This window comes from Lepisma saccharinum, chromosome 7 (assembly GCF_977018435.1).
Source record: "Lepisma saccharinum chromosome 7, izLepSacc3.1, whole genome shotgun sequence".
Classification (NCBI taxonomy): Eukaryota; Metazoa; Arthropoda; class Insecta; order Zygentoma; family Lepismatidae; genus Lepisma; species Lepisma saccharinum.
The window spans coordinates 76,090,359-76,108,695 of record NC_139235.1 but is presented as its reverse complement, the minus strand read 5'-3'; the positions used below and the strand labels follow the sequence as shown (position 1 = coordinate 76,108,695).

The 18,337-nt window shown below is 38.0% G+C and overlaps 1 protein-coding gene across 2 annotated transcripts in view; it reads left to right on the top strand.

Moving 5' to 3' along the window:
- Nucleotides 1–16,489: 16,489 nt before the first annotated feature.
- The window catches only part of LOC145989935 (uncharacterized), a 39,821-nt gene continuing 37,973 nt past the window's right edge, over nucleotides 16,490–18,337 (top strand). Inside the window, exon 1 of one of the 2 annotated variants that reach the window (XM_083125464.1) lies at nucleotides 16,490–16,632. The gene's annotated coding sequence lies outside the window, so the exon portion shown is untranslated. Of the gene's footprint in view, nucleotides 16,633–16,656; nucleotides 16,802–18,337 lie in introns of those variants that run through there. The other variant, XM_083125465.1, reaches the window with a different exon arrangement.

Genomic DNA, 18,337 nt, shown 5'->3' with positions numbered 1-18,337 from the left:
ATTTTCGTATTCAATCAATAATCCAATCCTTTTTTTTTTTTTTTTTTAAATAATTTCTCTAGTAGGACAGTGGTTTTTACACAAATTTATACAAACTTTTTATTCAAAAGTGATCATAACTAGACATAAACTTTTTACCTTATCTGCTCAGCCAATAATAACAATAATGATTATTAATTACCTATTATTATTGTCACATGTGAGATACTTGGTTTCCCACCGAAATATAGTTCTAGATAGGTGACTGCTTACAACATAACTAAGCAGATTGTTACATAAAAAAGCAACTTTAAACAAAAGTAAGGACAAACATTTTAGTATTAAGTTTAAGTTCAAGTGAGGTATCAACCCATGATTGGTCGTGGGTGAGGGCTGCGCTCACTTTCAATTTAATGAAGTGCCATATTAACAGTATTTAAAATATTGGCCTAAGGTTTTCTGCTAAAATTAACAGTATTTAAAATATTGGCCTAAGGTTTTCTCCAGCTAACTAAGTGTGTCACGGAGTGACCTGATCACATTCTAATGAGATGATGTAAACTGCAGTATGAGAGAGATCATTGTGAAACAACTGTTGTCAGAGTGAGCAAGAGCTCACTAGCGACCTAACATGTTACATTTTTTATTTAGGTTTGTGCATTATTTAGTCAATAAATCTACGCTGTTTATAGTGAGTTAGGAGAAAATACTAAAAGTGTCTTAAGTGATTTTAAATAGTGAGGGCAGCTTTGAGTAACACGTGCTTTTTGATAAGAGTTGTTCGCTTCAACGATATAAAATTATTATTGCAATAACGATTATTATGTTGTTTCAAAGAAAATAAACGGTACCAGTTTCATAGATCGGAGACACATTAAAATTGCATATTTTGTGTTTCGCATGGTTCGTACTTACCAATTGTGTATTGCGGAACATAGTTCAAGGTGCCATTAAGCTTTTTACACGAAAACAAATGCAATTTTTCACATTCTGAGTGCTTTTTTTTATTCCTTTCTTCGCTTCCGGAACACACAATATGGCGGCCACATCTTGACTCAAGTTGTGGGTATGCAGCGTTTCAACCTTCTTCACTGAAAAATACCTACTATCGTGTTCGTCACTTGTGCAAACTATACATTATGCACAGGTAGCTGACGGATAGCCCCACAAACCATTCACGGATAGCCCCACGAATCATTTCCGATAAGGTTAGGTTAGGTTTGGTTACGTTAGGCAAGCATAGTAAAAAAAGGGGGGGTTGAAACACTGACAGGGGCTTACGTCATCAAACATATGCAGCATCCGTTTCCCGTAGGGGAAGCAAATGAATGTCAGGAATGCCAATTGTGCGTCCGTGAGATATTTCTCTTGAAAAATACATGATTTTCTGGTCAAATATATTCCACGATGAAAGAAAGTACATCGACGAACGTTGTAAACCTTAGAGAAATTCATTTCCGTCAGTAGTTTCTGGTGTAAAATTGAAGAAATGTGTCTCCGATGTATGAAACTGTTACCAAATAAACATTTTGAAACAAAAATGTAATATATAATATGGGATATAATAAACAGATCAGTAGAAGTCCAAAAAATAAATTTCAATAAATGAAAATAATGTGAAATATGCCTCAAAAGCAAGGGTGAATACTGCGCTCACCAACGGCAGACTATGTGACTCAAAAGCGAGCGTGACCGATCCGAGGTTAATGGATCTTGTATTTAGGTAAATAATTTTCCTCTCGTGCGCATCTGCAAGAAATTTTCCATTGTTAGGAAAGTGAGTTTCCTCACCAAATAGAATATAATAGAATAATTTTATACATCAATAACATGAGCGTCCGGAAGGGGGGTGGCGTTCTCCCCCCCCCCTGGAAAGTGAAAGTCATCCAAAAAATATGTATTTCACACATATAATTTCATTTTAGCCACAATAATATGTGTTAATTATTGCATGAACACCATAACTTCAAATTAAAGCAATGTTTTTTATGGAACAACACTATTTTTGGTGAAAATTTGCCTTCGTTTGCCCCCCCTGGAAAAAAATACCTTCCTTGCCCCTCTCTGGAAAAAATCCTGCGGACGTTGCTACGCCCTTTGTGGGTACGTACTTAAATGTTATTTACCACGGCTACAGATATCTTAATCTCAGGGAGATAGGTTCTTTATTTGAGAATTCCAAATAAAAAAGCGTTTTATAGCCAAGAGGATATAGTTAAATGCGGATCTATATTCTGAGAACTATACAAAATACAGAGAATATATATATATATATATATATATATGTATGTATAATCGAAAAGGCTTCTTCTTCTTTGATTATCAAAAGGGCTTCTTCTTCTTTGATTATCGAAAAGGCTTCTTCTTCTTTGACTATCAACAAGGCTTCTTCTTCTTTGATTATCAAAAAGGCTTCTTCTTCTTTTAATATGGAAAAGGCTTCTTCTTTTATTATCAAAAGGCTTCTTCTTTTAATATGCAAAAGGCTTCTTCTTCCTTTTTTTATCAAAAAGGCTTCTTCTTCTTTTAATTTATTATCTTTCCTTTTTTAAAGCGTAATATTATTTATGCGCTCGCTTTCCCCGCTTCTTTGGCAAACAATACAAGCTATACTTGTAGAAAGAGTAGGGTCGACTAAACTGACAATAGCGCCACCTCCTATTTAACGACCAAAGGTGAATAACCAGGATCGCTAATAACAAGCGCTACCAATGGCCCAGTGCGACTAATAAAGAGCGCAACCGAAAAGTGCTTCGGGGCGTCTAATTTGACACAGCGCCACCGGGGACAAACAACCAAAACACTGACGATGTTCTCCTCGTCAGAGAAATCAAAAAAGATGCATTTCTGAATTCAATTGCTCACCTAATAACTTTCCTAAACGTTTCTTATATGAGCATGTTCTTAATTATCTTAATTTGCTATATACAACATTTTATTCACTCCTTCTATAATTTTTATACTCTTCCTTTATATATTTTCTATTTATTTACTATAATATATATAATCGCTCTTCTCCGCTCCTAGTTTGTACAATGAACTCTGCTCTTCTTTATATGGCGTGCTGCCATCTATCGTCGCTTCCGAGAAACCATTCCTCCTTGCAACTTTCATTGTGTCATCGAAACTGGCACGTAACACAATATCCCCCTCCTTGAGGATGAAAAATTTATATATTGGAAAGTTCATTTGTAAATTTATAAATTTTTCCCTCGTTCTATGTGACTTCTCTTACTGTTTCTATTATTCATTAACTAAGCTCTTTTTTACTTCCTCCGTGCAGTTGTACCTCCGGATATTCTCCAGGTTTTCCCTTCTCTCTATCTTTGTTTCTGTATGCTTTACTACCGCTGTGTTCCGAAACAAATTCATGATTTCGTATGGACCTTCATATATGAAGAACAATTTCTTGATTGCTTTCTCTGATGCTTTGCTCATTGGGTGTGTTTTGCAAAATACTAAGTCTCCCTTTTTTAATTTTATTTTCATACCATTCTCTGCTTTCTTGTTCATTTTCTTCATTCTCTTAATGTATATGTCTAGTAATACTTCCTTAGTCTCTTCTTTGGATATTACTTCCCTCAGCCAATCAAAATCTTTGAAGATGCTAGGTTCTTCCATATACCCCCAGAAACAATTCAGACGCACTCTTCTTTGTTTCCTCAGATATAGAGTTATTTATCCATCTTATTGCTCTGTTAACTGCTGTAGACCACTTCGTATGATTGTCATGACATAACATTCTTAGAATTCTTACTATTTCCCCGTTATATCTCTCTATCGGGATCGAACTTGGATGATACCTAGTAACGTTTATCATCTTAATTCCTTTAAACTTCAGATAATCTTTAAAGTATTCGGATACAAATTGTGTACCATTATCAGTGAGAATTTTTAATGGAACTCCATAATGTTTGACAAACCCTTCTTCTAGATATTTCACTATCTCCTTTGCTGTAGCCTTCTTGAGGTTATAACAAATCACAAACTTACTGTATACGTCGACGCAAGTGAGAATATATGTAAATCCTCGTGATCTTGGGAGAGGTCCAATCAAATCAATAGATATCATATCTAAAGGATTTTTTGCAGTTAACGTGTAACTCTTCTCTTTCCATTTTTATTTTTGAAGGTTTAGTTTTGATACATAGCATACAGTTTCTTACATGATCCACCACGTTTCTCTTCATATATTTCCAGAAGAAAAATCTCCGGGCAAGTCTCAATGTTTTATCAATCCCGAAATGTCCAGACTTCTCATGCACTTCTGCGAGTACTTTCTCAATTAGTGCGCCAGGTACGCAGAGTTGCACTTGATTGGATTTCTCTATGCTTACTCTAAAAATCATTCCTTCCTTAATTACATATTTTCCTTGTATCTTTGCACGTCTCATTTTCTTTCTATTTTCATTTCTATCTCCATTCAGGACATTTAAGATGCCACTTAATTCTTCATCTTTCTTCATGCTTTCTATCCATTCCTGTCTGGATATGTTCCCGAGTTCTTCATCCATGATTGCATTTATGGATAACTTCAACACTTCTTCTGGTTCCTGCGTCATATGTAGAGGGGATCTACTTAGGGCATCTGCAATTTTATTGTCCTTTCCTTTAATATCCACTACTTCGAAACTATATTCCTGGAGAAGTAATGCCCATCTTGTCAAGCAAGGATTCCATTGCCTTGCAGAGTTTAACCATATAAGACTCTTATGGTCGCAAAGAATTTTAAATTTTCTTCCTTTTAAGTAAACTGCAAACTTTTCAATGCCGAATATGATGGCCAAACATTCCAGTTCGCTAATCGTATACGCCCTTTCAAACGCTTTCAGTGCACCACTCGCATATTGAATTACAACATCTTCTCCATCCTCAGTTTTCTGGAAGAGATAGGCCCCTAGACCTATATTCGATGCGTCTGTTCCTATGATGAAAAGTTTTTCAAAATCTGGCTGGCCTATAGCTGGACTAGATGTCGGGTCTTCTTTTAATACATTAAAAGCCTTTTCCTCCTCTTGTGCCCATTTCCATTTCACATCCTTTCTCAAAAGATCGTATAAAGGCTTGGCTTTTGAAGCGAAATTCCTAATAAATTTGTTCCTCCAATTGCATATCCCTAGGAATCTTTGCAATTGTTTCCTGGTTGTAGGCTTTGGAAAACATTTTATAGCCTCATTTTTATCGCTACAAAGTCTTACGTTTCCTCCAGACACTATATGCCCTAGGAACTTGATTTCTTTCTTTGCAAACGAACATTTTTCTAACTTAACAGTAAGTCCTGCTTCTTTCAATTTACATAAAACCCAGTCTATTTTGCTTATATGATCCATCCAGTCCTTTGAATGTATACACATGTCATCTACATATATTGCTAACCATGACTTTGTTTCCAGACCAAATATTCTGTTTAGCGCCGTTGTAAATGCCGACACCGATGAATTTAGTCTGTAAGGTAGTCTTTTAAATTGCAATAACCTGGACCCATACCTAAATGCTGTGTATTTTCTAGACTTTTCTTCAATCTCCACCTGGAAGTATCCTAGTGTTAAATCAAAAGATGTGAAGTACTTACTTCCCGCAAATGAATGCAACAACTCATTAATTTTTTCTACTTGATTTCGTGGTAGTAATACATGCTTATTTAGCTCTCTCAGGTCCAAAACAGGTCTCACGCCTCCATTTGGCTTATTCACTACATGCATGGGGCTTATGTGAATACTATTTGAATCTTCTATGATATCCCAGTCTAGCCATTTCTGTAGCTCTTCTTCAACAGCTTTCCTCTTGGTAAACGGTATAGAATATTGCCTAGATACTATGGGCTGATTTGTGTTTACCTCTATTTCATATGAATACACATTCGTAAGTCCAGGTCGCTGGCTAAATAAGTTCCTATGTTTGACAAGTACATTTCTCAATTCTCTTCTCTCGTTTTCCGAGATTTCTATGCATTCGCTCACTTTATCTTCTATTTCTTTAACGGACGCCACATATTCACTTTCTTTTTCCTTTATTTCTCTATGTTTATCTTCGTCGTATTCACTTTCTTTATACATAACGTCCCTTTTGTTAACCACAAGACCTTGTTTTCGAACACACATTTCTTTTGTCGACTTGTCACATATTGTCTCCATAGGGATATCAAGTCTACACGACTCTTCCAATTCAACATTTAGCCTTCTCTCTTTGACATGAATGTGCCCATCATACTTTTCTAGGAAAGACACTCCTAAAATAATCTCACACCGTAATCCTTTCACCACTAAGAAATTTACTGAGAAATTTTCACCTTGAATATTCATCATGATTTTTATTGATCCCTGTATCTTGTATTCATCCTTGCCGGCTGCCATGACCAATCTAATCCTGTCTTTCTCGCATGTATCTAATCTAGCTTGCGGGTACTTCTCTCTTATTTTCTTCCAGCATTCGTAACTCATGACTTCCACTTCGCTTCCACAATCTACCAAACATTTAACTTCCAGTTCTATTATTTTAGCTTTAACATAAAACGTTCTCCCAGGTTTTAGTCTTCCAAAGTCTGGTTCTCCTACTAAACATAATTCTAAACTATCGCTGGGTTTCTCTATTGTTTCTCCCCTCATTTCATGTTCCTTTTCATTAGCTCACACCTGGGGATTGCTGCAAGAGCATTACATGTTTGACGCTCGATTATTCTGGGCGTTCTCCAAATGTTCTCCTCCGTGCGATCTTCCTTGGAACCTTCTTCCATCAGTACAATAGCTTCTTGTTAGTTCCATTGCCTCGTTTCTCTCTTCGTCCTGAGATATATTTCTTCTCTCAGTTTCATCATTGGATGCTCGTCCATTCTGCTGTCTTTCTTCTCTTTCCTCTCTCCATCTAGGACTTCCCCTTCTGCCATGTCTTTGGAACCTATTTCGGCCTCTATATGCCCTATCATGTCCCTGGTACCTTCCATCTCCAACAAACTCTTGATTCCTGACGTAATCGTTCCTATTTCTCAAGTTGGTTCCTCTTCCTCTATCCTGGTCCTGACCTCTCAAATCCAGATTTCTAACCTCGAGCTCTTGTCTTCGGAACTTTTGCCTGTTGCTATTATCTTCTTCATTATAACGTCTCTTTGAATAAGGTCGACCATCCCTGTCATTCCTCTCTCTATCCCAAGAGTTTTGAGTTTTCTTCAACATATCTTCTGTCCTTAGGTATTCTATTAAGTCGTCCACTTTCTTTATTTTCACCGCCGCTATAGCTCTTTGGATTCTTATTGGTAGCGTCTGGATTACTTGTTTCACTAATTCCTCTTCACTGCATTCTTCTTTCAAATTCTTAAAGCTTCTCAAAGTTTCCCATGTACGTTCCTCCAGACTTTCAATTTTCGACCAGTCGATGTGTTTTCGTATTAGGGCTTCCAATTGCCTTTTCTTGATGTCTTTGCTACAATAGTAATCTAAAAACTTTCTACTAAATTCTCGAAAGTCTTTGCATTTGTGTTGGTTTAATTGGTACCACCCGGCTGCTGACTGTTCGAAACACGTGTCAATGAGACTAAGAGTCATGTGATCTGGGATTCTCATCAGACGTATGTTCGTGGTAAGCGCCTTCAGGAATTTCCTTGGACATTTTTCTGATATATTTCCATTAAATTTAGGCATATGCTGTAATTCCTGTGGTCTAGGTTTCCTTGATTTATATCTTTCACAGCCTTTGTATTCTTCTTCTAGCGTATCTAAAAATTTCTCATTGTTGCTTCCTTCTTCACTACTCTTCCACTTTCTCTTTCTCCTTTGGTAAGATCTTTTCCCATAATCTTTTTTCCTTTCTTCTTCTGTTGTAGACTCATCGCTAGAGCTTTCTTCTTTTACCTCTTTCTTGATATATGTCTCTTCCTCGCTGCATCGAAAGTTGGATCTATCGTTCCTTTCTTTTACTGATATATTCCCTAATCTTTTTTCCACTTTTTCCATTCTCTTCTCTGTCTTATCCATCCTGGATACTGTTCCGTTTATTTTTCTATCCATTTCCTTTCCTCTCTTATCTGCTGCATTCATTTTGGTTCGATTTTCCACAATCTCCTTTTCTATTCTCAGAGTTTTTTCTTGAGCTTCTTGAAATCCATGCGAGTTTTCTTCTCTGAGTTTTAGAACTTCCCTTTCGATTCTATTATTCACTTCCAAACTTCTATCTTCTATCAGGAGCTTAGCTTCCTCTATCTTGCTTTCGTTTTCTTTTATTCCTGAAACGGCTAATTCTATTTGAGATTTACTTTCGACCAGCTTCCTCTCCAAATATTCGTTTCTTTGTTTATTCTCCTCTTTGAGATTCGAAACCTCCTCTTCTATTCTTCTATTTGTATCTAAACTTATACTCTCGATTAACAACGTTGTTTCTTCTATCTTGCTTTCCAACGACTTTCTATTTCCTTCACACGTCTCACTCAATCTCAAGAACATCTCATGAGTTTCGGACCTCGATGCTTCCAATTTCCTGCTGTTTTCCTCGAGCCTTCCTTCCATCTTTTTATTACTTTCTTCTAACTTTCTACTGCTTTCATCTATCTTTTCTTCGAGTCTTCTATTATTATCTTTTGCTTCTCTGTTATTCTCTTCTATCTGTGTTTTTAATTCTCTTTCTAATCTTCTGCTATTTTCTTCCATTTTTTCATCGAGTCTTCTATTATTCTCTTCGAGTCTTCTATTATTCTCTTTTGCTTCTCTGCTATTCTCATCTATCTTTTATTCTATCTTCATTGATAACTTCTGGAGCATTTCTATCATGTTCACATCTTCCGTCTTCTTTTGTGTTTCTTTCATTTTATCTTCTCCTTTTTCCATTCCTTCTTTCTCTTTTATCCTTTCTTCCTTGCAGTTTTTGCATACGTAATCTCCTCTTTCACGTATTCCTATGTACTTTTTCTCTTCTTATCTTCTCACATAGCCAATGTTTCATTTCTTTGCATGAGCTGCATAGGATAGTTTCTTCCTTATTTCCCTCTTTTCCACAACAGTTCAATATTTCCTTTCTGTCTTCCATTTCCTCCATTATAGTTTATCTGTCCTCGTCCTCGACTTTATTTGCTTTCTCCATCTTGGCTTTCTCTCTCTTTGCTTTCGCAGTCACAATTCTGCTAGCCGCAACGTTGGTCGCCACTAATGCTACGCCCTTTGTGGGTACGTACTTAAATGTTATTTACCACGGCTACAGATATCTTAATCTCAGGGGGATAGGTTCTTTATTTGAGAATTCCAAATAAAAAAGCATTTTATAGCCAAGAGGATATAGTTAAATGCGGATCTATATTCTGAGAACTATACAAAATACAGAGAATATATATATATATATATATATATATATATATATATATATATATTCGAAAAGGCTTCTTCTTTTAATATGGAAAAGGCTTCTTCTTCCTTTTTTATCAAAAAGGCTTCTTCTTCTTTTATTATCAAAAGGCTTCTTCCTTTAATATGGAAAAGGCTTCTTCTTCTTTTAATTTATTATCTTTCCTTTTTTAAAGCGTAATATTATTTATGCGCTCGCTTTCCCCGCTTCTTTGGCAAACAATACAAGCTATACTTGTAGAAAGAGTAGGGTCGACTAAACTGACAATAGCGCCACCTCCTATTTAACGACCAAAGGGGAATAACCAGGATCGCTAATAACAAGCGCTACCAATGGCCCAGTGCGACTATTAAAGAGCGCAACCGAAAAGTGCTTCGGGGCGTCTAATTTGACACAGCGCCACCGGGGACAAACAACCAAAACACTGACGATGTTCTCCTCGTCAGAGAAATCAAAAGAGATGCATTTCTGAATTCAATTGCTCACCTAATAACTTTCCTAAACGTTTCATATGTGAGCATGTTCTTAATTATCTTAATTTGCTATATACAACATTTTATTCACTCCTTCTATAATTTTTATACTCTTCCTTTATATATTTTTTATTTATTTACTATAATATATATAATCGCTCTTCTCCGCTCCTAGTTTGTACAATGAACTCTGCTCTTCTTTATATGGCGTGCTGCCATCTATCGTCGCTTCCGAGAAACCATTCCTCCTTGCAACTTTCATTGTCTCATCGAAACTGGCACGTGACAACGTCCATGATTAATAAGCATTTTACATGCAATAGATGCCAATAATTACATTTTTAGGCTACCTATTGATTACAGTCCCCACTCACAATCATTAAAATGGCACTCATCCAAAAAGAGGCTGAATTTGGAAACTGGACTTCTGCTAAGAACCTGTATCAGATTCACTTGGAATAATAAATTGTGTATAGTAATTAATGTAATTCGGATGAAATTATGTATATGTAATTTTTGTGTAATTCATATTATTCACTTAGCGGGAAGGGCCTTGCCTTTGCTCACCCGTCCACTCGATTTTTTCGAGTGGGGTTTCAACAATTTGATTGAAGCAAATTAATTAATTCTCGAATACAAAGTGAGGTGTCCAAAACCATAGTCTTTGGTGAGGCTTCGACCCCCCCCCCCTCCCCAAAGGCTTTTATCTTGCGCTTCTTTGATTTGGTTAGACCACAGACGGAAAGAAAGGAATACATATCTACAAGGTAACCAAAAAAGTTTTTGACGTCCCATTAATCATAATAATGATTCCCTCTGGTTTCCAGGATGCAAGATTTTTACTCACAAAGGTATCTATAATGTGAATCCAACAACACCATTGTATTGTGTTATGCTGGAAAAATGGAATTAATTAAATAATAATGGCTACATATTATCTACACTTTGATGAATTGTGTAAAAATTTGTAATACTTTTTTTGTACTTGCTAAAACATTAAAACAGTCCACCACGGACTCTATTTCCTTCAAAGGGGAGACTCTTGCATTACCTCAGACAATGTTTGCCTACTGGTTACGTTAACCATTTTGTAAAATATTGTGTGAATTGTATTATATTATAGTTGAAATACATGTTTTACCTGACAAACAAATAGGAATCCCTTGACTGATCAATGACTTCTTGGATTACAGTGTCATCTTTAATATTTCATATTAAATTTCATAGAAAGAAATTATTTTAATAGGGCGCAAATAACTTTACGGGGCGCCATGGCATTCTCTTTAACATTTTTTTTTACTATAGATCATTTGGCTCCCAGGGCCGACTCCCGCCGCCCCATAGGCTGAACTTGGACTATAAGAATAGCAGATATTGCGAGCGAAGCGAGCAAGAACATTTTACGAAATGTATTGTTATTTGTATAAAATTTGAAATGGAGGGGGCTATTGCCCCTTGCAAGTCCCCTTGGCCGTCTGTAAGAAAAATGCAAGGAACACGTAAAAACTAATTCCATCATGAGTATCTAATTGTCCTGCCATTCTTAGATTCTCCTAGTATTGTTTTTTTACTTCAATGTATGCTTCCGTCCAAGGTCGGGGGGGGCAATGCCCCATGCCCCCCTGTGGTTGCGGCACTGTTTGTGAGTGTCTCTTCATCAATTCCACGTCATCAGTCATTGTTGCAATTAGCTAGAAGTGGCAGAAAATCAACGATACGTAACAAAAATCAAATATCCACTCCCTCTCTCTATCACATGAAGCAAAAATTTAAGCAGTTCCCAGTTCATAGCAACACATCCCAAGAAAAACATCCGACATCGTTAGCCACCTTTAATACCAGACTACTCAAAATGTCACAACTCTTCCAGATACTGAAAATTGCGAAATCATTTTCCGAAGTCTAAATCTGGAAGGGAATTCCCCCCTCCCCCCAATCATGATACGACATTATACGGAATCCCGCACACCTTAATAAATCACAAAATCAATAAGTGTCTTTGTTATGTTGCTAGAGTAACACATGATATAATTGTAAAGATTATTGAGAATTTCAGGTAGGAATGTGTTCTGTATTTTTCACAGGTGTGCCAAAGCAGGCTCTCAAGGGGGGCAGTTGCCCCCTGCCCCCTCTAGCTACGGGCCTGTTTTGCCCCCGATCCCGGTCCCGACTTTTCGGGATCCCGCACACCTCTACTGCAGGGAGAAAGGTTGGGGGAAATAGCCCCATTTTTCCGTCACTGTTGAAGTAGATTAGGATTCATATTCATCTAAATTTCAAGAAACTAAATATTATTGAATTACTATCCTCGTCCTGGAAAAATCAGGGTGAAATATTTCCTGCTGCCTGAACAGTTTATATAGCAGAAAACAATCTACAGTGTCATAATAAATTCTCCAAATCAATTTATCTTTTCCAAGTACAAAATTATGTTACCAAAAGTAACCATCTGCGCTTCATTCAGTTATACAAACCAATGCTTAATGAATCGTATCGCAAGAGAAATAAAAATCACGTCATGATCAAAATCACGCATTGCGTATTCAGATATTAGTTACACATTGTTTTAAACGTTTAAAAATTTGTAAAAAAAACAAAGCCGTGTGTTTTAAACGTTTAAAACAAAGTGTTTTAAACACTTTTGTTTTAAACATGCCAACCCTGGAACGAACGCACTGCCAGGCATTGGTTCCAGAAATTCTGTTCGGGAGATGTGAGCCTTTCGGATGAACCTCGCAGTGGACGACCACATGTGTTGAATGACGAGGCCCTGAAAGCAGCCGTCTAGGAGGACAGTGGTCTAACGTGTGATTAACTTGCAGAAAGGTTCCATGTTTCCACTGAAACAGTCAGACTGCACCTGCATGGGATAGGGAAGTCATACAAGTTAAGCAAGTGGGTACCCCACACATTGTTGGCAGCCAACAAGGAATAACGAGTGACAGCCTGTTTGTCTTTGCTCACTCGGCACACCCATATTTGATCGCTTGCTCACTGGTGACGAAAAGTGCGTCCTCTATGACACTCCCAAGCGTACCAGACATTGGTTGTCGCCACGTAACCCTGTTCCTCACACCTCAAGACCACCTCTGCACCCACGAAAGGTTATGCTCTCTGTATGGTGGAATTGTCGGCAAGTGGTGCATTACGAGCTCCTTCCACCTGGTCAGTCCATCACTGCTCACCTCTACTCTCAGCAGTTGCAAAGGGCAGGCACGTATCCAGAGGGGGGCTTAGGGGCTCGAGCCCCCCCCCCCGAAAGTTTTAGGTTTACACTAGATAAAAAGAGGTTTTTGATTTCTTGTGGTGTGAAATAAAATAATGTGACAATAATTTAAGGAGAGAAATAATTATCGAGGCAAGACAGAGCATGTTTTATACCCCTGTTATAGTTAATGGCTCGAGCCCCCCCCCTCCCTCAGAAATTTTTTCAATTTACACTAGATAAAATTAGATTTTTGACGTCTTGAATAATGTGAAGATAATAAATTTATAAATCTGAGAGAAATAATTATCGAGACAAAACGGAGAGTGTTCTATAACCCTATTATTGTCAATAGCACGTATCCAAGGTGGGAATCAGGAGGCTCGAGCCCCCCCCCCCCCCAGGATTTTTTTTTTATTTTAAACTAGATAAAATCAGGTTTTTGGCTTTTTGAATAATGTGACGATGATTTAAGGAGATAGACAATTATCGAGGCAAGACGGAGAATGTTCTATAACCCTGTTGTTGATAATATTACACGTACACTTTTCTTGTGCTTTCGGTGTTCTCGCAGCGTACTTGAGCACTATGTAGATACTTGCCAGCATTTGGAAGCTGCACAACAAAGGTAGCGCCACACTTAGGGCGATTCGTTGTAATTTCTAATCTCTGGAAGGCGGGAGGGGGTACGTTCTTGAATGAGAGAAGGAGTCAACTACTGGCGATATTAACGAATCATTTTATCTGCGGAACGTTCTAGAATATAATGAGGATATAAATACGCAGATTCAATTTTTCGGTTGATTTGTACAAAGAATCGGTTAATGAGATTTCAGAGGTAAGTGTGACAATTCATACAGTCGTTGGTGATCAGATCAGTCAGCATCCTCTGATTGCTTTATAAGATATAGTGATTCGAAAATGAAGACATTGACGACAGCAGAATTTCAGGGGCCTCAGTGTAGTGCAAGTTCGGTTCGAGGGCCGAAGAGATCCAAGGTCTCTCTCTAAAGTGAATATTTCAGCAGTACCGGATATTGGAGTGGTTTATTAAAACAGAAATAAACTGCATAGATCAACTGAAAAGCAAAGTTTTGAGTGATGATTTAGTTTTGCCAGAACTCAATTTCGTATATTCCGAGAATTTCATGGCATAAAAAATACTTTAGTTTAAGCCTACTGGGTTCGAAACACATTCAAACACTTAACTACCATAAAGAGACAGCCAAAAATTTTATGAATGTCGAGAAGAGAAAGCAAGAAGATGTTGCATATGTAGACATTTTAGGCGGAAATTGCAGGCTCTACCAACTGAGCCACCTAGCCATCCTTCACTTCAACCGATTTTTCGTTAAAATGTCTACATAGTACATGTCCTGTGTATATCAAATCGTAAGGTGTTGCCTGTATAGTGAACAAGCACAGAAAATATAGGAGAGAGAAGAAAACTGAGGAGCATTATCACCTATTGAGGATAATTTTTTCTGTGGTCACCAAGAGCTACTACTTCGAGGTGACAATGACAGTGGCCTAATAAGGGAGATTTCACACTTTGTCGCCTGAGGATTTCACAAATCGAAATTAGGTTTGTGCGGCATTTTGTGTCGCTACGGTGTGAAACGTTGCTGTTGATTGGCCCATTCCAATCGACATGTATCGCGTGTCCCTTCGGTCTGAAACCTTCCTAAGTCTTGAAAATCCAAGTCACAAGGATGGAAAATTAGGGTCTTGTTAAGGTTAGGTGTGAAGGCAGGCAGACGACAGCACCCTAAAGGATCATATCCAAACCTGCAGGAAGAACGCATCTTACTTCAATCTCCAATACGATGATAAAAACTTATGGTGAGTTGATTTTCAAAAATGTCCGAGATAAAGAGAGGCTTGCCCAGGATTTTTGGAAGGGAGAGGGGGAATACTGGGTCAAATGGGGTTATTACCTCACCAAACCTCCCTTGGGCACGTCACTGGAGATAAATGAGTAAGCATTTCATCATACTGGGAGACGAAACATTACATGTGTTGGGAACGGAAGGGTTTTGACTGTGCATTAATTGTTTCGTGATCCACCTGTATTCGAGAAGACTTCCCTTGTTTTGTGCCGATATATGACAAGACAGCGGAAGCTGTGACAGGCATTTTTGAACACTTGTGAGTGCTAAGGCCTGAATCTGAACAATTTGGTAGGTTTCGGCTTTTATAAGAGCTGAAAAATGGGAGGACAAGACACGTTAGTGGTGTTCAGGCTCGAATCAGAGAGAAATATTTGAGAGCTGTCTGCATCCAGTTCGCAGCCCACAATTTGAATCTCGCGTTGTCGAGTGGATTGTCCATCCCGTGCATGTGTAACAGCTTCGTAAAAACACTGAAAGACACCATAGATGTTTTTATGTCTGATGAGATGAAATGGACAAACACACATACTGAGATGGTTCCGGCACACAATATTAATGCATGGAAACAGAGGAGTCGAGTGGTAAAAAATGTTCCGATTTCACGTTCTGATTAAAATGAAAGCCTTACAGTGGCAACGATTTAAGAGATAGTTGTTCCCCATTTTTTATTTTTTTGCCTCAACATTATGACCTCTTAATGTTGAGCCTAGGCTACCAAGAGAAAGTAAACTTTCCTTGCAACGCCCTCCGCACCCCCCCCCCCCCCGTTTTGGAACCCAATTGCCACCTCTGGTCTTAAACACACAATTGTGAGGTTCTTACTATACCCCTTAAAAAATTGGTGTTGAGCCCCCCCGAAAGGAATTTCTGGATACGTGCCTGGCAAAGGGTGTTCTGATGTTCGTTGAATGGCTTTGAGCTGCATATTTTTCCACAATGGTAATTTGCATGGTAAGTAAGGATAAATTAAGGCAGTGTCTGCTGCCACGTTCTTTTTCTGCTGGAACCTCAAAAAAGATGCGCATGGCAGTAGACTCGGTCTTTGTTTTATCGTGATTTCATCATGCTATGTATGCAATTACGTCTGTAACACATACTGTGAAGTTGTAGCAATTACTTTCACAAAAATGTTTTAAGATTAGGTCCCTCAGCATTCTTCTTCTAATAATAGTAGGTTAGGTTAAGTTCTGTTAGCATTAAAATAATATCGCTAAATGTTTTCTAAAGATAAAGGTTCTAAATTACCTATACATTCATTCCCACTAATCATAAACTTGCATTTCTCTCGTCTTAATCTGTTCTTAAGATTTGTAACATCATCTTAGCAGACGAATTACGTGGCAGCAGCAAATTTGACGCTTATTCTTACTGCTGACACGTGCGTGGCAGCAGACTCGGCCATAAAATAAACGAGTAAACAAACAAACAGAATAGAAATATTCAAACAAAACTCATGATTGCGATTGCGCAATGCGCAGATGACCCCTGTTGTTTGCTGTTTACTTATAGCACACTTCTGAACCACCTTGTTGCCCCGCCCTTCGACTAGTGACGTCGAACAAATTGCATCGTATACCTAACAACGAAGCAACTTATTTTAATCTGTGCAACGAAGGGCGAGACTTGAGCAAGAAGGCTTTTGAGTTGGGTGCGATAAGTCATACCTGTATTTATTGTGCACAAGTGTCGAGTTCGACAGGTTCGACCAAGAAAGCGGCAAAAACTAAAAAAAAACTGTTCTAGAAAACCTTCTCGTCGGGTATGTGTTTTTGTTATTTTTTTCGTGATGAGTCATAACTTAATTCTGAAATACAGGGTCAAGAATGCGGGATCTAAACGGAATATACGTGTCTCAACGTATTTCTATTCTTCCCTCTTCCTTGCTCATCTGTACAACCATCAAACATGAATCACGAAAGGGAACCTCGGTAAGACTCTACTTTACGTCCTTTTCCTAAGGAATACGTGTCATATATCGTTGGACAGCTTATTGTATATGAAATTCAACAACGTAAATCCCAAAGCGAGGAAAAATTACCTTGAGGAGGAAATCGATAAAAACTGTTGTTGTCCGGATATGCGTAATTGAACGTACTCAGGAAATTTTTCGATGAAGAAGCACGGTAACGGTTCCGATTGTTTTATGATTTCACATAGCACAAAGACTAATTATCGTAGAATTTTGGAAATCATTGTCACACGAAATTTGAACCTTCCTTAAAGTAATGAGCACTGTTTGGACTGGAACTTTGGCTGCTATCCATGCATGGTTTTTGGGGGCTACCCGTGAATGGTTCGTGGTGCTACCCGTGAATGGTTAGTGGGGTTATCGTGAACAGAAAGTGTCTGCCGGCTGTCTGCAAGCAGGGTTTTGAACGATGCACTACATTATTACTGGGGATAAACTTATTTTACACTATCTACAAGTTTTTGGAACCTGTTCTTCTTCATGCACCATACACACACACCGCGAACGCAAAGAAGCAATCACCACGTAGAATGCAAACGAGCAAACCACACGCATTCACAACGCGGACACAAAGATGAGCCTGGAGTGTTGTTAACTCCCATGGGTTACCACCAAAAGGCAATAAGGACAAAAAGTAGAGTCTAGCCAATATCACTGCTACATCATGCCATGGTAACGGTTCCGAATGTTCAATGGTTCTTTGCAAATTTTAGAGGAGTATGAGAAAGTGCTTTAGAATAGCTACTGGGTATATATTTACAATACCGGAAGTATCTCAGATTTGTTTGAAATTCGGTATACTTACTAATTTTGGCCTCCTAATCACGAATGTGCAGTTAAAATTTGGTGCTCACATGTAGATATTTCAAAATTAGCGAAATTGAGTGGTCCGCGATCGGCACAACTGCTCATTATTTACCAGAAAATTTTCTGTTTTAAATACTTAAAAAACTAATCTTGGAGAGACTAATTAGAACAGCTAAAAAGCTGATGATGATTTGGGTAACAGTTCGTTATATCGGAGACACATTAAAATCAGATATTTTGTGTTTTGCATGGTTCGTACTTACCAATTGTGTATTGCGGAACATAGTTCAAGGTGCCATTATGCTTTTTACACAAAAACAAACACAATTTTTCACATACAGAGTGATTTCTTTGATTCCTTTTCTCGCTTCTGTAACACACAATATGGCGGCCACATCTTGACTCAACGTGGGTATGCAGTGTTTCCAACCTTCTTCACCGAAAAATACCTACTATTGTGTTCGTCACAGGTGGAAATTATACATTATGCACGGGTAGCTGATGGATAGCCCCAGAAACCATTTCTGATAAGGTTAGGTTTGGTTAGGTTAGTTAAGCATAGTGTAAAAAGGGGTTGGAAACACTGACAGGGGGTTACGTCATGAAACGTAAGCTGCATCCGGTTTAGGTATGGGAGGCAAATGAAAACAATGACAATTGTGTGTCGGTGAGATATTTCTCTTGAAAA